Below are 23,468 nucleotides of genomic sequence, written 5' to 3' on the forward strand. Positions count from 1 at the left end.
TATATTGCATTTCATGTTTCCCATTGCTAGATTCCTTCCCCCCCCTTTTTTTGTACAATGTAAAAAAAAGGTAACAATAACATGTAAAAAAAGGTATAGGTCAAGTCTCAAAAATTACTAAAAGGTATGGCTGAAGTCTCTTCCTTGTTAAAAAAAATACGAAGAAAAAAAGGGGGGGAGAAAAAAATGGAGAGGGTGAGAGAAAAATTAAAAATAAAATAAAATAGAGTTTTATAACTCAGCACCTGGGAGTCCAGTTTTGTGTAATTCAACGTTTGCACTTGGTTCCTCACAGTTGTGTGGTTCACAACTGTGGTATTGAAGAATGCTGCAAGCGTCCACTGATCTGTATCCAGATTTTTCTTGAGTTTGATGGGTGGGATTGATTGTGGTGGAGTTTGGCTATGGTCTGTGACTGCTGGCTTTGCATGTGTCCAATGTATCCAAGAGTATCGTTCTGCAACCTTTATGGCTGTGTGTGTAGTTAGTAAGACTTGGTAGGGTCCTTTCCACCTGGGTTGTAAAGGTGAGGTTCTGGTGAAGAACTTGATCCACACCCAATCTCCTGGCTCATATGGATGCAGGGCTTCTTCCAGGGGTAAGGTCTGTGTCAGCGCACTCTGGGTCCAGAGGGTCTGTAGTCTCTTTTGCAGGGCTGTAAGATAAGAAGAGAGAACCATATCCCCCCTATCTAAGCAAAGGGAATGAGGATCTAGGCCCTGTAGGGTATTGGGGGGGGGGGGTGACCAAAAAGGATCTCAAAGGGGGAAATACTATATCTTGTCTTAGTCTAGTTCTGATATAAAAGAGGGCAATTGGGAGCACTTGTGGCCAGGAGAGGTGTGTCTCCTGACAGAGTTTGCCCAGTAGGGTCTTCACCTCTTTGTTTTCTCTCTCCACGGCTCCTGATGATGTCGGAGATTAGGGCACTTGGAGGTTTTGGGTAATGCCCAGGGCCTGGAATAGATGTGTGAGGACTTGTGCTATGAAGTGTTTTCCCCTATCCATGTCCAGAATGGTGGGGACCCCGAACCTAGGCACAATATCTTTGAGGAGATGTCTGGCTGTTTCTAGGGCAGTGGCATGGCAGCATGAGAAGGCCTCTACCCAGTGGGTTAGTTGGTCCTTGCAAACAAGAGCATATTGATACCCATTTGCCTTAGGTAGCTGTATATAATCCATTTGGATCTTTTCAAATGGTTTCTGTGCCCAGGGTCTTCCTCCTTCATGAATTGCTTTTCTGGAGGTGGTATTATTTGCTTGGCAGGTTTGGCATGTAGTGGCTATTCTTGTAGCCTCACTATAGGCTCCAGGTGCATACCATACCCTTCTGATGGCATCTACCATAGCTTGTGTGCCACAGTCCCTTTTTATGTAGTCTTTAGCAAATTAACCTAAGGAGACATCATGGGGCTATGGGTCTGCCATCTGGGACTCTCCAAAATCCTTGCTCAAAAACTGCTGAATTTTTTTCCCCATTGTTCCGATTCCCCTTTATCTAGAAATTGTTTGTATGGTAGTTCTGGTTTAGTTGTTAAGGCTGGTGTCATGATGGTGTGAGGTAGAGGTTTGGTTGCCACCCATTTGGCTGTTTCATCTGCATATTGGTTTCCTTTTGTTATTATAGAGTCATCTGGTGGGCTTTACAATGTATGACTGCTAGCGCTTGTGGTAATTGGATGGCTTCTAATAGTTTGGCTACTAATGGTACATGTACTACCTGTTGTCCCGCTGAAGTTAAAAAACCCTGTTGTTTTCATAGAGCTCCTGTTGCGCTCCAAAAGCGTATTTGGAATCTGTATAGATGTTAGTAGATTGGTTCCTTGCAGTTTCGCAAGCTTTAGTTAAAGCTATAAGCTCAGCTGCTTGGGCGTTGTGGGAAGGGGGGAAGCCCAGATGATTTCTTGTAGGGAGACTACAGCTGCTCCTGTTACTTTTTTGTTCTCGTGCATGTAGGAGGAACCATCTGTGAAGAGTTCAATGTCAGGGTTTTGTAGCGGGGCATTTGTTAAATCGGAGCGGGGTAGTTCCACTTCATGCACTAAATGGAGGCAATCATGGAGATTACCTTCCTCCTGTTCTGTGGGGAGCAGGGTAGTTGGGTTTAGAGTATTACATCTCTCAAACGTAATGTGATCAGAGGTAAAAAGTTCAGCTTCATATTGAGCCAAACACTGCTGAGTGAAAGCTTGTGTCTGGCTCCTTAAGAGAATCGCAAAAACTTCATGGGGGACTTTCAGCAATAGTGGATGTCCTAGTACTAAATCAGGAGTGGGCAATTAATTTCTGTCGGGGGCCACATGGAAAATCAGATCTGCGTTCGAGGGCCAAACCAATTTTATAAAAGGCCATTATAAAGGGCCCATTATAAAATGCAGCAAATTATATATAAGAATATTATATATATATATATATATATATATATATATATATATATATATATATATATATATATATATATATTCTTATATATAATTTGCTGCATTTTATAATGGGCCTTTATAATATATATATATATATATTATATATATATTATATATAAGAAAAAGTAACACCGCGGCTGCTCCTGCTACTACTTTCCACGCTTTCCAAACGCGAGTCCCAGGAGAGAACAAACAGCAAACCGCGCTCAGGGGCATCCAAGCGCACCTAAAGCTAGGCCGCTGCTGGTGGAGCCTTGCCCTGCCTTGGTGCCCGTTTCCTGGCTCAGCGGTCCTGCTTGGGCGGCACTTTAAAAGCCCTCCTCCTCACGTACGCGCCCGACGAGCCGCTCACCACGACGGTGGCTCCCAACACCCGAGCAACTTCCCAGCAACTGCGGCTTGCTTTTTCCTCTCAGGCGCCGCACCTGGCCCCGAGCCGTGCGGCAGAGGGGAAGCCCGAGCACCGCCGGGTCACCTCCTCCAAGCAGCCCGCCCGCCCGCCGGGCTTCCCCTCCGCTGCGTGGCTTGGGGCCAGGCGCGAGCGCCTGCGAGGAAAAAGGAAGCTGCAAGTTGCTGGGAAGTTGCTCGGGTTTCCGGGGCTTCCAGGCTTAAACTTTGCACAGGCAAAGTTTGCAGGCGGGAGCGTCTTCCTGCCGAGGAGTGGGAAGGGTTCCACCCGGCGGGCGGGCGGGCTGCTTGGAGGAGGCGACCCAGCGGCACTCCGGGTTTCCCCTCCGCTGCGTGGCTTGGGGCCAGGCGCGAGTGCCCACGAGGAAAAAGGACACCACAAGTTGCTGGGAAGTTGCTTGGGTGCTGGGAGCCGCTGTCGTGGTGAGTGGCTCATCGGGCGTGTATGCGAGGAGGAGGGCTTTTAAAGTGCCACCGAGCAGGACCGCCGAGCCGGAAAACAGGGCACCAAGGCAGGGCAAGGCTCCACCAGCAGCGGCCTAGCTTTAGGTGGCTCCAAGCAGCCCGCTCCAAGCAGCCTGCCCGCTTGCTGGGCAGAACCCTTCCCGCTCCTCGGTGGGAAGACACTCCCACCTGCAAACTTTGCCTTTGCAAAGTTTAAGCCTGGAAGCCCTGGGAAAAAAGGGGGGATCGGCGGGGACTCACCTTCGGAGAGGTCACACTCGAAGGTGATTTCTAACTCCCAGCCGAGGCCTTTGCAAAGTTCTTCTTTTCTTTCCTACCCCGAGAGTGCTCCGCACTGTTTTGCAGCTTTGGGGGCCACGCGGCACAGGGCAATACGCCACGCCCAGCGATTTTTTTTCAGGGGCGGGCCGGATTGGACAGACCAATGGGCCGGATGTGGCCCGCGGGCCGTAGTTTGCCCACCCCTGTACTAAAGCCTTAGATCATTTCACAAGTTCTACTGTAGCCACCATGGCTCTTAAGCAGGGGACAGCTCCTTGAGCTACTGGATCTAGGGTTACAGAATAGTAAGCGACTGGTCGATGTGTGTGTCCAAAAGGCGTGTCAGAACGCCAGAAGCAACACCTAATTTTTCATGGATGAACAAGGTGAAAGGTTTCCTATAGTCAGGTAGCCCGAGTGCTGGGGCTGATGCCAGGGTTTGTTTCATGGTCTGAAGTGTTTTTTCCAAAGGTTTGGACCATTCAATGGGGTCAGGCATGTTTTTGCCTGTTAGTTGAATGAATGGTCGGGCTAATTCTCCAAACCAGGGGATCCATGTGTGGCAGAAGCCCAGTACTCCCAGTAAGGCTCTTACTTGTCGTTTTGTCTGGGGTTGTTTCATGGCTAAAATGGTCTCTACCCGGTTAGGGGCCAATTTTCTAATTCCTGGTGCAATGATGTAGCCCAGATATGTTATTTCTTGTTTTAAATATTGTAATTTGGAAGGGGAAGCTTTGTGCCCTCTTTCTGCCAGGGCTTCAAGTAAGTATAGGGTGTCTGTTTTACTTGCTAGCTTGGTCTGATATGCCAGTAGTAAATCATCAACATATTGGATCAAAGTGGACTGCTGTGGTAGGGAAATGGAGGAGAGGTCTGCCCTTAATATTTGTGAGAATAAGGTAGGGGAATCAGCCTTGTGGCAATCGAGTCCAGGTATATTGTTGGTCTTGCCAAGTAAAGGCAAATAGATATTGGGATGCTGGGTCCATAGGAATGCTAAAAAAAGCAGAGCACAAATCTATGAAAGAAAAATAGGTGGCTGAGGCTGGCACCTCAGTGATTATAGTTGATGGGTTCAGCACTATGGGGGCTCTTGGTATCACATGGTTATTAATGAGACACAAATCGTGCATAAATCTAAAGATGGGGTTTCCATCTTTGTCTACTGTAGATTTCTTTACAGGAAAATGGGGGTATTGCAGGGAGAGGTACATTTAACGAGAACTCCTTGCTTTAGGTATGCTTGTATTAATTCCTTTATGGGGTGAATTGCCTCTGCAGGGATTTTATATTGGGGCACACATGGAGGTGGTCCATGTTTCACTTGGATAGTAACAGGTGTTGCTCCTTTAAGTAGTCCCACTTCTGATGCATCCCAGCCCCATAAGGAGGGGGGCAGGCTTTTTAAATCTTCATGAAGCCCTGTGTTGCTGGTTATCAGCATGATTGTCTTGTGTGTGCCTTTTCCTGGGATCTCCAATTGCAGCCCCTGTTTGCCACATGTTATGGTAGCTCCCATTTTACATAGGAGATCCCTTCCTAGTAGGGATAGTGGGGACTGGGGGCAAATAGTGAAGGAATGGTCTACTGTGAAAGGTCCTAGTTCTACAGTTACGTTGTGGGTAAATTCTACAGGGATTATTCCCCCACCCCCACTCCCATTATGCTATCCGAAGCCCCTTCAGCCACTGAAGCTTTATATGGTGGTTCAGTAATTAATGAAGAGGTAACTCCAGTGTCAACTAAGCAATTGTATTTTTTCCCTCCTATAAGAATGGTGACAATGGGTTCCCCTTCAGGGCCGTTTTTTAGTGGAATGGCCAGCCCGTTAGAGGTAGCAATGAATTCAGTGTTTTCATTCTCATGTTTTAGTCAGGAAAGGGGCAGGTCATTTTCCCTTCTTTGCTCCCATTGAGGTCCATTGTTATGATTTATTTGAGGAAAAAGAGCGCTGGGTGGTGCATGATGATTAAAGCTTTGTTGTTCAGTGTAATGGACGGGATTATTGCCTGGCTTCATGTTTCTAGGTGGTGGGTGATACCGGTTGCGGGAAAGGTGTTGCCTACATTGCCTGCTGAAATGCCCTTCCTGTCCGCACCTATAGCAATGCTGGCATTTGCCTTGCGGCCATCCTGCTTTATCACAATGCCAGCATTTCCTTGAATTATAGGGGGTTTTACCTGGTGTTTGTCTGGCATCATGGTGCATTACAGCAAACATTTTTAAGTCCTCATGTCTTTCTATCCTCCTTTTCCTATCTTTCTCTTCCTCTTTCAGTTTGTCTCTTTGATCATAGACAAAGTTAGCGATCCTGCGCAACTCTGCTATTTCTAAGGTTGGCCAGTTAGAGACAAAGCGGTGGAAATGCTCTTTGATATCCACGGTGGACTGGTCCACGAAGGCTGAAGCTAAAATCCTTTGGTTCTTCAGTCAGCTAAGGTCTAGATGGGCATATGCAATAGCTGCTTCTGACAGGCAGACCCAAAAGGAATCAGGGTTTTCCTTTTCTCTTTGTGTTGTTTTTTGAAATTCTGATCAGTTTAAAGGCTTTTTACCTATTTCCTCTAAAGCTTCTAGTAAGTTATTTTTTGCTCTTGTGTATTCATCCCAGTGATTGGTATCATTGTAGACCCAGTCAGGGCGATGTATTGGCCATGCAATGTGGGCTGGGGCTGCCTGTCCAGGGATCATTGGTAGTTTAGCTATTTGGTCTGTTTTTTCAAATCATTTTAATAGTTCATCTTTAGTTAGAAAGACTTGTAGCAGCTAATAGTTCATCTTTAGTTAGAAAGACTTGTAGCAGCTGGGTCATATCACCCCAGGATGGATTATGGCTGTCTATGATAGATTTCGGGGTTTGAATTACTGTTTGAGGATCAGCCCTGAAAGCTGGGGTATCCTTTTTTCAGATGACGAAATCAGAGGCAGAGAAGAGAGTATGGGTAAAAACGTATTCTAATTGTCCCCTATTTCTGCCTGGCACTGGTTTGCTTAAAAGGGGAGCCATAATCCGTGACTCAGGCTTTCCTTCCAGGGAATGGGTTTCAGGTTTTTCCTGATCTTTTCCCTCAGTCAGGTCTTTGGTCCTAGTCATTTCAGGCCAGCAGTACCAATAGGGTATTTGGCTGGGTTTAATGTGTGTTCTAAGTGCTTTCAGGGTTTTATAATCTAAAGTATCGCTATCAGGCCAAATTTGTCTACCCGTGTCATCCCGCAATAAAGCCCACTTTTTGCAAATTATTTTTGCTTCTTTTTTATGCATTCCAGTCAGGACAGGCACTTGCCTTTTGTCCCAAGCCTCAAGTAATTTATCCAAGGTGGTCTCTTCCATTGCCCTTGAGCTACAACTTCCCATATTCCCTGCTTGATGTGGGGATTACTTTGGTTTAGCTGGGCTACAGCCGTCAGTTTTCAGACAAAAAAGGTCTGGAAAGGACTCTGGTTTCCCTACACACGGAGTACGGGCCCCCTTTTATTAGGGAAACTCAGACATCAGTTTTAAGACCCCCCCCTAAAAAATGGGGATCTTGGAGGACCGTCTGCCTCCTAGCAGCTCCGGTATGTGCCCCTCCCTACACTCAGCCATCAGTTTTCAGATCTCCCTTAAAGGTGGGGATCTGGAAGGACCTTTTCTGCTTTTTTAGACAAACTATTTCCAATTTTGTTTACAAGCAGCCAGTACGGGCCCCTTCTAAATGCATAGCGCTTTGCTTGCGGGATGCACCGGAAATATTTTTCCTCTGCTTTTTTATTTCCTAACACCAGTTCTGTTGTAATGACGAGGCAGTCGAGGTGTTTGATCATGATCAACTGAATCATGATGATCTTTATTGGAGTATAGTCTTGTATTTATACACATTTTTAGTTATCCTCCATCATTGGTTAACTTTGGTTACTGCTTAACTTTCGTTACTGTTTAGCATAGTAATTAACACAATTAATTATCTCTAGTTAAAGTCTAACATATGTTTACTTCCTCTCTCTAATCCTCCTTTAGATTAGTGACTTTGTTTGCCTGAGTTGTATTTGCCTGGAAACATTATTTATCTGAGGTTTGCCATCTGAGATTAGAACATTCCTGCAATTACAACTCTACATATCCTTGTTTTTTATTTTAAATGGAGTATTCAAAGACTTATGAATGTATCGCAATTGTAGAGGATTAAGAGAGGGGGAAGCAGGACGAAACAATGCGAATAAATTTGGAATACATTGAATAAAACAACAGGTTGCAATTAGTACAATAATAATTATAGCATAAAAGAAAAACTGTCTGAGCCACGACCAATCAGGGAGCCAATTGGTTAGCCACTGAAAAGGTGAGTAATGAGCATGGATATTATTTTGAATGTATGATTGTAAATTGGCAAGCTCATCCTCAATAGTTTTATTCAAAGAGTGAAAAATTCTGAAGATGAACATTAGTGGCATATATATCAAAAAAGAACCACATATTAGGATCCTTAAGCTGCATTAGATTGATCAGAGACATTAAAAATAAGAAAATTCTCAGGATACATATCAGGAGCTATATTAATTCCATGCAAAGAAGAATTAAAGGTACCTGACAACCAATAGTAGTTAGAACAATAACTATAATTCCCCAGCTTTTTTAATATGTGCTGAGCAGCATCATAATCAGACCAATTATGAAGCCAAGTGTGTTTAGCGTGACAACAGAAACACAGACCCCTTGTAAATTGACTAACTTTCAAATAACGCCAACGGACAGAATTCAATTGCATAGGGGGTTTAGAAAATAGCCAGGAGTGTGAAATAGATTGTAGTTGTGAGACAATAAATGTAGAAGACATGATCAAGTTAGGGGTAAAAGAAATTTGACCAAATACCATTGGGGGCTCATAGTATAAAGTAATATTTGTGCCATGGGTCATAAACATGTATTGGGCACGACGAACCCACAAATTAGGGTTAAGATGGACCACAGAAGTGTCATTTTGAGCAGAAACACCATTAACCATAAACAAGAAAATACAAAGTAAAATTGTAACAGAATTAGCAGTAATAATAGCAAAAACAGCAGCAACAAGATTTTCAAGAGTCTGAGGTAATGAGGCCTGTTGCAGTTGTTGTTGAGCTTGATATGTAGTAGATTTAATCTGGCCCCAAGTGATGGATTGCGGGTGCTTCGACCTTGGGAGACGGACTTCTGTGTTCAGATGAAGATTGAAATCCGGAATCGGGTTGTGAAGGCCCTGATGCCATGCCATGATATGGACAAACACAGCGCACTGGAACCCACACTGCTTGTCCAGTAGAAGGATCTTCCACGGCAGCATAACTGTGACCCCAGGTGATCAGCGGTGTAGGACCTTTCCAGGTTGGATCTGGAGCTTGGTGATATTTTACCAAAGGCCTTGCTAAAGATTCAGTAGTTTGAAAATGCAAATTAACAGGTGAATCTGCAAGAGAATCTAAAAAGGTTAAATAATTCCAAGTATATAATGCTACAGCAATGAGATTTTGAATCTTTCGCAGATGGTAAGGGCCAGACTCAGTTTTTAATTGTTTCTGAAGCAATGCCTTAAAAGTACGATGAGCTCGCTCAACTATAGCTTGACCCTGAGAGTTGTAAGGAATTCCATGCACTAAAGTAATATTCCATTTCTGACAAAAGGTTTGAAATTCCTTACTAATATAAGTGGGGCCATTGTCAGTTTTCAACTGAGAAGGCCGACCCATTATAGCAAAAGAGGATAGGCAATGAGAAATAACATCTGAAGTACGTTCATGTTTTGAAGCAGTAACCCAAAGGAAATGTGAATGAGTGTCAATAGACGTATGAAGATAACAGTATGGCTTAGAGGTTGAAGATTGAGTTACATCCATTTGCCAAATTTGATTGGCTTGGGTTCCTCATGGGTTGACACCCAACACTGGAAAGGGAACTGCCAGTTGCTGACAAGCTGGACAAGGACGGACAATATCCCGGGCTTGAGATAATGAAATTTTAAATTGCTTTGCAAGCGATTTGGCATTTTGATAAAAATAAGAATGGCTATCAACAGGATCAACAAACAAAGACACAACATCCTTTAAGGATTCATCTGCCTTCCGATTTCCTTCAGTCAAGGCATTAGTAAAGGGAGTATGACTCTGAATGTGTTCTACATACAAAGAATACAAGCGAGTTTCCAAACTATTCTTTAAAGATAAAAACAAGGATAACAAATTCTTATCCAAAGAGAGAGCACAATAAGAAAAGGGAAGAGATTGCATAGCTAAATACACATATTGAGTATCAACGATCAAGTTAATAGGTTGGTCAGTGAACAATTGTAAAGCCAAAATCACAGCAGCCAGCTCAGCACGTTGAGCTGAAGTCTGCGTGGCAGTAAATTTAGAATACCATTATTGTTGAATCTGCCAGACAACCACACCCCTTGTAGGTGATCCATCAGTAAAAACTGTAAGAGCTTTAGAAATAGGATTTCGCACAAAAATGGAAGAAAAGGCTGGATTTAAAGTAGTAGTAACCACTATTCTAGGATCCTTGGGTAAAGAATACAACAAGTTTCCCACATATTGAGAAAAGGCTATCTGATATGATTCTGAAATCATATAACAAAAACAAGAGTATTCCAAAGACTAGTAGAAGGTTCTATATGACCAGCAGCCAATTGTTCTTGAACCAATTGTTGTAAAGCAGCAAGTTTTCCCCTTGATAATGGCCATTGTTCCACCCAAACCAGTGTAGAATAGAGCCATTTAAGAGGAAGAATCAAATGGGCATTAAGAAGAAAAGGATATCACGGCCCCAAATATTAGTATGAATATCTAGAATGCATGGTTGTAGGAAAAAGGACTTACCAGCAGGTGTTATAACATTAATTTCTTGAACACTCTGCCAAGCAGCTGTAGAACCTCCTATTCTCCACAATGAAGAAACTGTCTTTTTTGGCCACTGTAAAGAGGAGATGACAGTAACATCGGCTCCAGTATCCAATACCCCTTGAAATGGTTGTTTATTTAGGAAGAGAGAGGAGTTCAGCCGATGAAGTAAGCCTACAGATAAAGAAGTTGATCCAAATCCTGCATCCCCACAATTACCTATACCAGGAGATGGATTTTCATATAGAAGAAGAAACAACTGAACAACAGAAGAATTACAAGGAAGAACTTGAGGAAGATTCATCCAAATCTGAATCATAATGATACCAGTGTAATATGAATCTATTACCACAGGCACAACAAAACAGCCCTTTTTGTGTGCAGAAGAACAAGGCAAAATTAAGCCAACTAATCCTGAAGGAAGAGGACCTTTAAATTGAGATGGAACTATTTTAACTTCCATGGGAAATTTAAACTTAATTTCCTCTTGAGTGATTAAATCAATCCCAGCACTACCAGCTGTGGCTGGGGAGGAGTGAGAGAGACTGCTGGAGGAGTCAGGTAATATTTGCTTCCAATCTTCAGGGATCATTGTATAACCATTTTTTATTCCTTCTACAAGTCCTCTTGTAAAATTACCACTAATCCCCTAGTCTGTAACTGCCTTTTTTAACTCTCTTAAGATCTGATAAGGCAGACCCTCCCATTCTGCTACTTGCAGTCCAAGCTGTGGCCCCTGACCAGGACGATATTGTACTGGACAAACAGACAGTAATTCTGCAAGTTCTGTTCCTGAGACAGAGGCATCCTTTTTACAATTTTCAACCATTTTCTGAAAAGAAGACTGAACAATAGAGTCAGGAGGCTTTTGCCCTGTATCTGCAGGAGCTGAGGGAATTGAAGACATATATTCAGGTGAAGAAGGGGGATAAATGACAGCATTAGTATAACGTGAAGGTGGAGGTGTTAAAAGAGAAAGTTCATTGTGACCAAATTTTTCAATTGTATTTCTACATAAATGCTACACATGCAAAACTTCTATTTTTGCTCGAGGTTCAGTATGCAATGTTTTCCCTATACGTTCCCAATCAGTTAATTTTAAAGACCCCTCTTTTGGATACCATAAGCACTGAGCTGCAATCTCCTGGACCAGCCTTAAGAGATTTCTCTGTGGTACCTCAGTATTATTTTTCTTCAACAAATAGCCTAATTCATCTACATATTTCCTTTGTTCCTCAGAAAGCGAAGACCCCATACTTACAGAAACCAAAAGGTTGAAGAAACCACAAAGGGTTGAAGGTGCACCAAATCCTTGCCGGACGAAGTAAGAGGGTCCCTGTTCATGCGCCACTTGTTGTAATGACGAGGCAGTCGAGGTGTTTGATCATGATCAACTGAATCATGATGATCTTTATTGGAGTCTAGTCTTGCATTTATACACATTTTTAGTTATCCTCCATCATTGGTTAACTTTGGTTACTGCTTAACTTTTGTTACTGTTTAGCATAGTAATTAACACAATTAATTATCTCTAGTTAAAGTCTAACATATGTTTACTTCCTCTCTCTAATCCTCCTTTAGATTAGTGACTTTGTTTGCCTGAGTTGTATTTGCTTGGAAACATTATTTATCTGAGGTTTGCCATCTGAGATTAGAACATTCCTGCAATTACAACTCTACACAGTTCCTTTTGCAGCCTGCTCGGTTTTTCTTACGTCCTTCAGAAGGACTCACATTCCATGATCACCCCTTGCGTTCCCAAATCCAGCCAGTCACGGCTTGTGTTTGAGCTAGCAGCTGGCTGGGGTGCAGCTGGCAATCATGGAGGAGGTGAGGTCCCGCTGTTTCCGCAGAGAAAACCCACAATCACACACCTGGTACACTCACACTTCCACTCCCCTCACTAGTAAGATTGTAAATTTGAAGCAGTACTCACCTGCTTTCAAGCAGCTGTTGAGCGGAAAAGCCCAAGGACTCCCTTTACTACCCTATACCTTCCGGGCTGGGTCTGTGGATGTTGTCCCTGGACAAAGAAGGTCCATGCCGGCTGGGTTTGGATCTGTGGGCCCAGTCTGGTGGCAGGGTTGGCTGGGAAACCTTTGTGGTCACCAATTGTTGAAAGGTGTCAAAATGCCTTTCTTTCGAGGATTCGATTTTCCCGCTGGGAGAGCTCTAGCGCAAGGATACAGACAACCATTTGAAAGCTGGATCTTTTTATTTTTCAGGAAGGCAGAGAACAGTGAGAAGTCTGCGTTCCTGGGCTAGCTAGCTTCTTATGGTAAGTCCCTGTTTTTTTATACCCTTTTCTCCCTTTGTAAGTTGATTTTGTGTGAGTGTTTGTATTTGTGCCTAATGTTTCAAATCCTGTTTGAGTTTGTCTTTATTCCTGCCAAAGGGCAAAATCCGCGGGGTGCGGAAGGCAAACTCCATGGGGTGACCAGATTGTATTATTGGTTTTTTCCTAATCTCTTTTAGCTTTAAGATAGGTTTTTTTAATAAACAAATTTTATTGATTTTTTAAAGACAAACAAAACATAAGACATAAAGGCATAAAACCTCCTTTCTAAAAATTACTTATAAGTTTTAACAAGACAAATAAAACATTATTTTTTAAGACATAGTTCCACATTATCACATTTCCATTTAAGCACGTATATATCTTTTCCAAATTTCTCATTATTTCTCTCTTCACTTTTATTCAATTATATTTCTTTCTATCAAGGTTTTATTAATTCTCAATCAAATATAAACATTTATACAGCATGGTTCCAGATTATCACATTTCCATTTAAACACCTATATATATTTTCCAAATTTCTCATTGTTTCTCCCTTCACTTTTATTCAATTATCTTTCTTTCTATCAAGGTTTTATTAATTCTCAATCAGACATAAACACACAAAATACAAAACATAAAACAAGACATAAAAGCATAAAACCTCCTTAATTATCATTTATACACGTCTTTTCCAAGTTTCTCATTGTTTCTCCCTTTAGTTTTATTCCTCCAAGGTTTTATTAATTCTCAATTAAACATAGCTGACCAAAACACAAAACATAAAATATAAAACTTCTTTTGAAAAGTGGCTTAGCCCCGGGTTACATCTTTTTTTACAGACCTATATCAAATTCATGCTCACCTTATATATCATTCTTATCTTATTTACCATTCTATATTTTCTATATAACTTCTCCCTTCTTTTCACTCTCTTAATTATATTTTGTTTATTTCATCTTATTTTAAAATCATTATACTTGTATCTTTTGTCCGTTCTTTTCCAATTATCTATATATCACTTCCCTTTAACAGAAAATTTCCCCTGTAGTCACTTTTAAAGTGTAACGCCTTTCTATCTTTCCCCTAAATTAACACTTAAAATAATAGATAATTTCCATTCTGATTCCGCTTAGTACATTCTACATGTTGCATTTTAAAATAAAGGAATAATAAATTTATAATATCATTAAGTATATAATTACCATTCTAATTCTAATTCTACTTAGTACATTATTTTAAAATAAAAAAATGAAATAATAAATTTATAATAACATTAAAGCAATAACAAGTTAAACTGTAACTAAACATTAATCATTTTACACATTCTCTTTGATATTTTATTGAGTATTGAGATCTATCATTATTAAACATTTTAATATTTTAATATTTTATTAAATCTTATAATATTCCAATGGACTATTTCAAATGCAAATACTACAATACTATCTTATGTACTCTTGCAGAATCTTTCCTTAATACTCTATCCTTTATCTCTGAAAAAAATATGCTTTTTTACATCTTGTTTCAGGCCTTTATGGCTTTTTCCCCCCTTTTCCCTCCCTTTCTTCTCCAGTCTGGTCTTTTTGCCCCCCCCACCAACCTCCACCTTTTTAACTTCCCCTCTCTGTTGTGTTTCTCTTTTCTGTTGCTTTCTAACATTGTGCCTTTTTTTCACCTTATTTTTCTTTTTCTTGGTTGTTTTATTAACTCTTAAATTCTCATTTTTCCTTCCTCTCTTCCTATTTTCTTTCTTAAGTGAACTTTTTTGTCCATTAAAAATGGCTTCTTCTTCCTCTTCTTTTTCTTTTCCTTCTTCCTCATGTATTTGCTGATATGTAGAAACCATCATTTCTAAAAAGTGGAAGACAGCTCCCAAAGAATCCTTGCCTTCTTGTTCTCTTTCCTTTAATTTTTCATATTCCATTTTTAATTCATCCACAGATAGTGCCATAGTAAGTTTTTTAAAAACAACCCAAATGTTTTTAGTCTTAAAGTAATTTCTAAGTGTCAAAGTTATCAAACTATCCAAACAAACAGAAAGTATTTCCTCTTCTTCTCTTTGCAGTTTTTCCTCCTGGGGCAAAATCCCAAAATATATTCTAAAGCCGTATTACAGTTAGTTGCTGGTCTTATAATCTTCAAGGCGTCTCCTCCAACAAATTTTTAAAGGTTTTTTTAGTCCTCTCCTTCCTACTATATAACAAAGACCTTATTTTTACCTTAAAGAAGCAGATTTTTCAGTGCTCATTTGCTTTCTCCGTAGGGAAGGGGAGTAAACTTTCCTTCAGCACTTTCGCCGCTTTAACAACTTCTTTTGGAAACAAATGTATCAATCCAAAAGTCAGGTTTCCAGGGTGTTTAAAAGTATCTTAATGTCCCAGTTCAGCCAAGAAAACTTTCTCCTTCTGATTCTTCCTCCTGCACAGATCTTATCCGATTGAAGATTCCTTTGTGGCTGCCATTTCTGACAGCCGCTCCACCACCTCAGGAAAAAGGAGTCTAGCCGGCTGGGGAAAGGGGTTGAGATATCCCCAGACCCCTGCCCGGATCTCCTCTGTCTTCCACTACCTCTTCGGGGTAGCAACAACCCCCAAATCCAGTTGGATCGCGGGTACCTCAGCGGCGAGCACAGCAGGGACCCGCAGCGTCGCAGATTCCTGCTGCTGCCGAAGCCTGCAACCGGAAGTCTGAGCTTTAAGATAGTTTTTCATATTTGTTCTGTGGCAATCTCCTGTCTGTCCCTTTTGTAATTTATATTTTGTGTCTTTTGTCTGTTTGTTTTGCCTATTTGGTATGTCCTGTGTTTGTAAGGGTTTTCTAAATTATCTTTTGTTTCCTTTTCCTATCTGTCTAGTTTTCTTAATTACTTAGGCTTTTGTCTATAGGGATTCTTTAATACTTTTATTTGATTCCTTTTCCTATGTAAGTTTGTTTTCTGGCTGACCTGATGTTCCCCTTGGGCTTTTCCTGTTTTTTGTGACACTACTGTCTTCGTGAAGTTCCCTTTCCACAACTCCATGTGAGTACATCCAGGTCTAGGATCATTAATGAATAAATCTGAGACACCTCTCTTCCCATATTGTACCTGTGGGTGCCTGATAGTCACCAGGGTTCTTTTTTTTTATAAAGACAATGTTAACATTACATAAAATTAGAAATATCATGTTGCAAGGTAGCATACCTCCACAATTTCCCCTTACCCCACCAAATAGTTTTCTTGGATTCACAGGACCACGAAATAGAAAAGATAATGACAATAAATAATCTGAAATACTGGCAGGGGGCAACCCAATTTGTCTTGTGATTAAATTACATTTTATAATAGGCACATGCACTGTCCTGTAGTATTGCAGCTATTTGAGGAATGGGCAAAGCCTCTTTTATGTCCAAACAACTTAATATGTCCAGCCAGGATTGTACTATAAATACTGTGACTTTTGGAGTAAGTCCAGTGAGAAGTTCCTTTGTAGAAGGAAACTACACAAAACTATGAACAGCTATTGTACAGCTTCCAAGATCGTATCAAATTTCAAGGTAATTTGATAAAGGGCAATTGTGTGTGAGTGTGTGTGTGTGTGTGTGTGTGTGTATCAATTCACTGGAAAAGACACTTATGCTCAGAATAGTCAGCAATAAAATGAACTGAAGCTGCCAAAACACATGGTGGCTAGACAACATCAGCCAGAGAATAAAATACTTGAAAGACGCCATACAAGATCAAAAAATGTAGAGAGAACTGGTCTATAGAATGGTTGAGAATTGGACATTGGAGAACTGGTTGAGAATTGGACATGATGAATGAATATCTCCTCCTCCTCCTCCTCCCTATTTCTCTCCCCCATGCCCCCCCGACTAGTGATCATCCTTAGCATATTTCTGGTGGTAGCATCAGTGTCTGTGGGGTCCCTTACAAAGAGAAATCTGGTAAGTGGAGAGCAAACCACAGCAGCATCCATGGTTCTTTGGTTGTTTGGCCAAACTGCACATACCAGTCTGAGTGATTGCTGCATGTTTCTCTTCTGACTTGCCAGGATTCTAATAAGACCTTTGCTGAAATGGCTATGCCCTATCCCTGAGGGCTAGCGAAACCATTGCTTTTTCCAAAAAGCATTGAGAAAATTTGCATTTTGTATCTATTTTTCCAACCTGCCGCTTGAAAGGAATTATTTTTCTTTGAAGGAATTACTATTTTAATTTGTGGGCAAGCCTGTTCCTTTTCTTTCTCTATTCTGCTGCTGTTTGTTTACTTTACACCTACATGGGGGATTTGGGAATTCTGCTAGAAAGCATAAATGTTTCAATAATTTTATTTATCATTATGTGTTTATCACTGATGGGAAAAGGATTTTTTTTTTGCCTCTGACCAAGATTACAAATGACCTCTCTTGAATAATTTCATACTGCTATAATATATTTTTCACATGTAATAAAAAAAACCACGTGTTTGAATATTTGAATGTTGTTTTTTTCAAATTAATATTTTAAAGGTTTTCAGGTATTGATAGTATTTACTTAAATTTAGAGAGAGGTTATTGTATTTTATAATTGTCTCTGTACTAAAAGAAGTCAAAGGTCACTTTTAGTATGCATTTTTTGTTTTTTGCCACTTTTTAAATTTTTATTTTTATTCCCCCTTTCTCCTTTATGTTAGTTTATATATTGTTTCTTTGAAATGTAGTAAGACTATATTTTTTTTTAAAAGCCCATTATTATTGACATCCTTCAGTCTCAAAAGACTATGGTATCGTGCTCTGAAAAGAGGTCCTAAAACAGCATCTAGTGTGGCTAAAAAGGCCAATCCGAGAGTGGCAATCCCTTCCACACTGAGGACAGATACAGTCTGTCTCCTGTCCAACCTCCAGATTTCGTTGGTTCTGAGCTGCCTCTTTGCCTCAGCCTGCTGAAGGAGTGTCTCTTCAAATTGGAGAAGGCCATGCTGCATCTTTAGCCTCCAAGCTGAATGATCAGAGGTCAAGGTTTCCCAGCTGTTAACGTCCATTCCCAAGCCTTTAGATCCCTCTTGCAGATATCCTTATATCACAGCTGTGGTCTCCTTCTAGGGCGCTTTCCCTGCACTATTTCTCCATACAGGAGGTCTTTCGGAATCCGCCCATCAGCCATCCTCCCTACAAGCCCAAGCCAGCATAGATGTTGCTGTTTCAATAGTATATACATGCTAGAAATTCCAGTACGTTCCAAGACCGCGCTTTTTGGAACTTTGTCATGCCAGGTAATGCCAAGAATATGTTGGACAGTGCATATGAAAGGTGTTCAGCCTGAATCTTCGTATGTTCCATCAGCTTCTTATTAAGCCATACTCTCTTTGTAAGTCTGGAAAATGTGGTGGCTGCTTTACCAATATGTCTATTCAGCTCAGTGTCTAAAGAGAGAGTGTCGGAGATAGCTGAGCCTAGGTACAGAAAGTCATGGACGACCTCAAGTTCTTATGCAAAGATTGTAATACAGGGAGGTGAATAAGGGGTGGGATTCAATTTTTTTAACAACTGGTTCTGTGGGCATGGTTTAGTTGGTGGGCATGGCTTGGTGGTCATGTTATTGGCTGGGCATGGCCAACTCAACATCATTCACATCGAGGCACGCATCTCCTCGCCTGGCCTCTCATGACTGTGGGGATGCTGCAACAGTCGTAAGTGTGAAAAATGGTCATAAGTCACTTTTTTCAGTGCCATTGTAACTTTGAATGGTCACTCCACACAAGCAAAAATACCAGCAAAGGAGGGAAAAAAACTTCAGAGAAGTTTTAGAGACAGAAAGTCTAGTCCTGCCAAGAATGTAATAAGGGTTAATGGAGAGGCAGTTTCTGTAAGCAACACCAGAATGTTTCCTTCCTGCCTTCCTTACAGGATTAGGCCAGTACTTTCTTCTAAAAACCAGTTCTCCAAACTGCTTAGAATGTTAACAACCGGTTCTAGCGAATAAGTGCGAACTGGTAGAATCCCCCTCCCCAAGGTGAATCCACATCCTGACCCATGACTTGTGTTTTTTTTCAGGCTGATCGTTAGTCCAAAATCTTGGCAGGCTTTGCTAAAAATGATCCATAAGTTGTTGAAGGTCTTTGGCAGAGTGAGCAGTAACAGCAGCATCGTCAGCGAAGAGGAAATGCCATAAGCATGTCAGCTGGACTTTGGACTTTGCTCTCAATCTAGAGAGATTAAAGAGTTTTCCATCTGATCTGGTCCGGAGATAAATACCCTCTGTTGCAGTTCCAAAAGCATGTTTCAGCATGACAGCAGAAAAGATCCCAAATAAAGTTGGCGTGAGGACACAGCCCTGCTTCACTCCACTTCAGATGTCAAAGGAATCTGATGTTAAACCATCAAAAATGACCATGCCCTTCATTTCCTCATGAAAGAACTTGATGATGTTGAGCCATACATTTATTACATATAGTGGTGTGTTTGTCTGTGAGAGACCCCTCTAAATCCCGCTCCTAAATTCTCAGCAGAACTAAGACTTAGGATAAATCTTAGAGGCTAAGACTAATCACAGGTCTGAGATCAGCTAAGGGAAGATTAGAGCGGAAGACATAATGATGTTCTAAATTAGCTTTTTCTTAAAGCAGAAAAGAAGAAAGAAGAAAGCACACTTTGAGGGGCACACTCTCCATGTTCAAAGTATCCAAAATTGATTTTTCTCCACCATCTCAAAAGCAGATCTATCTTTCTGCCCATTACAATATACATGCCGCTCCCTTATTTTTTCCTCTTATTCTTTCTTGGGTCTTGCCATTGATTTGTAGTCTCCACTACCAACTTGTTGCTGCTTTAGCCTTTGTTAAATCCCTATTTTACCAATCTCAATCAAAGTGGAGAGTTATCTACTTTAGTAAATACCCATCCCAAACCTACTGTGATGATTGCTCCAGACCAGTGGTATCAAGCTCGATTTTTTATTAAAGTTGTGTTTGACCTTGGGAGGGCCGGGGTGTGTGTGGCCAGGGGCAGGGCCATCTCAACATCACTCATCACTCAGCCATGACAGCCTCCTTTAACAGTGAAAACAAAGCTGCGTGGGACTTCCGGTTTGAGTTCTTCGGCAACAGACCAAAGCCTCGTCTCTGCGAGGTTTCGATCCCTGCTCGTCACTGGAGCGCCCCGAGCTGGCTGGTTTCGGGGCTAAGCCACCCCGTAGAGGTGGTGAAGAAGGGGGAGACTGCCTGCAGGGTTGAGGAGAGCCGCATCTCACCTCCCCAGCTGGCCATTACTCCCTTTCCCGAAGGCGGTTGTAGTGGTGGTCAGAAATGGCCACCACAAAGAAGAACTCGACTGGAAAAGAATGTGCAGGAGGAAGATAACAAGAGAAAGTTTTGGTTGACCAGGTCAAACAGCAAAAGTACAAATAAGGCACCCTGGAATTGAAACTATTAAAAAAAACCCCAGTAACATTGTTCCCTAAGAAGATTTTTAAGCTGCGGAGGAGAGAGAAAAGGGAAAAGATTTGGGGTTTTTTCCTCCTTTTCCTATACTGACAGCTAAGTGATTTAAGCAAGAAATTGGAAAAAAATCAACTTTGACATTAATAGGCATTTAATGCTGAAAATAAAAAGTCAAAGGGATAATAAAGATTTCTGGATAATCAAAAGCTTTTGAAAACAGAAAAGGAGAGAAAAAGAATAAAAGGGCAGGATCTGGAAGGGAGGAGACTGCCTGAAATTAAAAAGAACTTACAGCAAAATCTCAACAAGACTTCCAAAAGATACATTTTAACTGAAACATCACAACAAAAACCCCAGGAAGAGAAAGTGGAAAAAGAAATAAGAAGAAACAGCTTGGGACTAATTGGATTACTTGATGATCTCTGGATTTTTGGTTATTGTATTTGAATGACTAAAATCAATCGGGTGGTTGTTTAAAACTAGTTAAAATGGCTCCACTTTTAGAAGAACTGAAAATGGAACTTAAAAACTACAAAGAAGATGCACAAGAAGGGAGAGGTTCTTTTGGCTTCGTATTTCAGTTCTTAGAAATGGAGATTTGGAACTATGAGAAACAACAAGAAATGCCTGCAAAACAAGAAGATTGCGACAAAGAAGAAGCCATCTTTAATGAACAAGTAATCTTAGGTGGGAGAAAAAAAGGAAAGGGGGGAAAGAGAATGGAAAGTTTAAGATTGGGAAAAACACCCCCTTCCCCCCAAAATAGAGTGAAAAATAAGTATAAAATCAGAAAGCAACAGAAGAGGGAAATGCAGAAGAGAGAATTAGAAGTAGAGAGACAAGGGGGTAAAAAGGGGAAGGAGAAGATGAGAGGGAAGAAAGAAAGGAAAAGAAATTATAAAGGACAGAAGCAAAATATAGAGAAACAGGGCCTATTTAGAGATAATGGGTGAAAACTTAATGGAAAAAGGGATTCTGCAAAGGTACATAAGATAGTATTGTTATATTAGAAATAGAAATAATTTTAGAAAATATGCAACAATGTATGATTAAAATGTTTGATAAAATAGCTATTGTAATTCAGTGGAATGCTTGTCAATAAATAAATGTAACAAAATCAATATTTAATGATTTACAAAACATGTGAAGAGAAATAAGGGAAAAATTAATTATGGAGATTATACGTGTCTTTAAGGAAGTATGATATTTAATTGAAAAGAAATGTTAAAGATGTTAAGATTTTAATGATTATTAATGATAGGACTGAATTGGAATGGAATGAGGGTTTATAATTACATATATTTATAATCCTTAAAAAAGAAAAGAATATAGTGTGTATTATAAGAATGTACCAAGCATAATTTGATTGGAACTTATGTATTATGTATTATATTGAAGGTCATAACCTTAAGGTATATATTGAAGTTTAAATAAGAGTTGAATGGATGTAATTAAAGGTGTCGTGCTCCAATTAGTAACTACAGGAGAAAACTTATTTAATGAGAAAAGATAATATGAAATTGAAACAGAACGGACAAAAGTATAAACATAATGATTTGAATTGAGATGAAATAATCAAAATAAAATTGAGAAAATTAAAAGAGGGGAAAAACTATATAGAAAATGTAGAATAGTATAAGATATGGAGTAGAACACAAAAAGGAGCATGAAATTGAGTTTTGTGTCTGCATAAAGAAGTTCAACCCAGGACCATGCTATTTTCAAAAAAGATGTTTTACTTGTATTTTGTATGTATGAAAACCCAAATAAAACTTTATTAAAAAAAACAACAAAGCTGCGTGAAGTGCCCCTGAGCTCCATTTTCGCTTGCAGAGTCACCACGGGCGAGTCCTTCATTGTTTCCAGGGCGGCCCTGTGGATCAGATCTAAGCATCCTCATGGGCCATGAATCTGATACCCCTGCTCCAAAAGCTTCTCCAGATCCCTCTCCAGGTGTCAGTTCAAATGAGGATGAACCAGCCCTGGCACTTCAGGAGAAGAGTTGGTGAGTGGCTCCATGCAGCCAACTGAGTGTGATTTGGCTGAAGCAGAGCTGCAGCAGGACAACCCTGAAGTTTTGGGATGGAAGCATGCAGGTGCAGCTGGTTAGTGATGATGATGAGGAACTGCCTTCTGCATCTGATCTGAGAACAGGTAGGGCAGAGAAAAGGCAGAAGCAATGTAGGTCAGCCCAATTACTTGTGAGGAGGCAATCTCGTCCCTCTTGATGGGCTGCATCAGAAGCTGGCTATTTAGCACAGCAGACAGATGGAGATGATGCTGGGAATAATGTATATGTTTCCTAGCTGCGTGTTTCCTGGTCATTGTAATTCTAGTCTTGCCTTGGATTGACCCCATGCCTTGACTTTGGATTATGCCTTATGAACCCTCTTGTATTGTGAATTTAATTTTGCCTAGTGGATTTATCTGGTTTGGTTCTTTCAAGTGCCTTGTGGACTCACTGGCCATTGCTCTGTGGACTAGCATCGGCCTGCTTTGGGTTGGATTTAACTGCGACAGTTCTGGGTTTTTAGTGAAGGGAATTGCTGGGTAATATAAATAAACCCACTAACCCACTATTAAATGGGTGAGTGGGACAGCATGCCTACCTTCCCTGATCCTACTTACCTACCTACCTCTCTAAGGCTCTGACTACAGCAGTGATTTCTTCCTGCCCTTTCAACCTCTTCCCTTATGGAGGGACTGCCAAGCCAACATCAGTTCAAAACAGCCCTCCCACATCCCATCCTGTTGCTGCTAGGGCCAGCTCCTCCCCTCCTTTGGCAGGGAATTGTGCTGAAACTCTTTTCTAGATGGAAAACCAAATCAAAGTGACTCCACAATCCTTATTCCCCTTGCCCCTCTTTGCAACTTCCTCCCCTACCACAAGTTGCTGTGTTTTTCAGAGGATGGCAGCCAGGGATCACAGCTGTCCTCTCCCCAGTTTAGTGCTGTTACTAAGTGGTTGTTTGTCCTGAAGCCATCCCATCTGCCAGCCCAGAGAGGCCACCACGGTTTGCCAGGCACTACCACCACCCCTCCCCACTAGACTGACTTTTTCCCCAGCTGCAAGGCCCTTGGATTTGGCTGATGCGTTTCCATCCCAGTCCCATTCTAGTCAGCAAAGCGATTTTCTGTGTCTATCAGTTCTCATCACTAAAAGGCAAACAGAATCTCCAAAACACCTGACGCCTTTTTGATTTGTATAGGTCATTTTTACCAAATTGAACAATCTCATAGTGTTTTGCACCACCCTGCATTTTAACAAGAAAGAGGAAGCAGAGTTGGTTTGTCTGCCAAAAGTTGCCAAGTGGCTACACTTTGTAGCCTGGCTGGCCATACAAATGAGGTAGGTTGGAAAACTCTGTTTGCATACCATCCTAAG

At 41.1% G+C, this 23,468-nt stretch overlaps 1 long non-coding RNA gene and 1 pseudogene across 3 annotated transcripts in view; both read right to left on the reverse strand.

Annotated features, from left to right (window-relative positions):
* LOC148127173 (uncharacterized) overlaps nt 1-23,468 on the reverse strand; it is a 69,082-nt gene that overhangs the window by 18,826 nt on the left and 26,788 nt on the right. The gene's annotated exons all lie outside the window — the stretch shown is intronic.
* Nucleotides 7,396-12,365, reverse strand: LOC148127174 (uncharacterized; annotated as a pseudogene). Its single transcript, XR_015742026.1, has 3 exons — nt 10,389-12,365; nt 8,572-8,938; nt 7,396-8,343 (listed from the first exon to the last, which is right to left on the reverse strand). The product of XR_015742026.1 is annotated as an uncharacterized LOC148127174 (transcript).

This window comes from Pseudonaja textilis, chromosome 2 (genome assembly GCF_049901715.1).
Source record: "Pseudonaja textilis isolate UNSWEBS1 chromosome 2, rPseTex1.2, whole genome shotgun sequence".
NCBI lineage: Eukaryota > Metazoa > Chordata > Lepidosauria > Squamata > Elapidae > Pseudonaja > Pseudonaja textilis.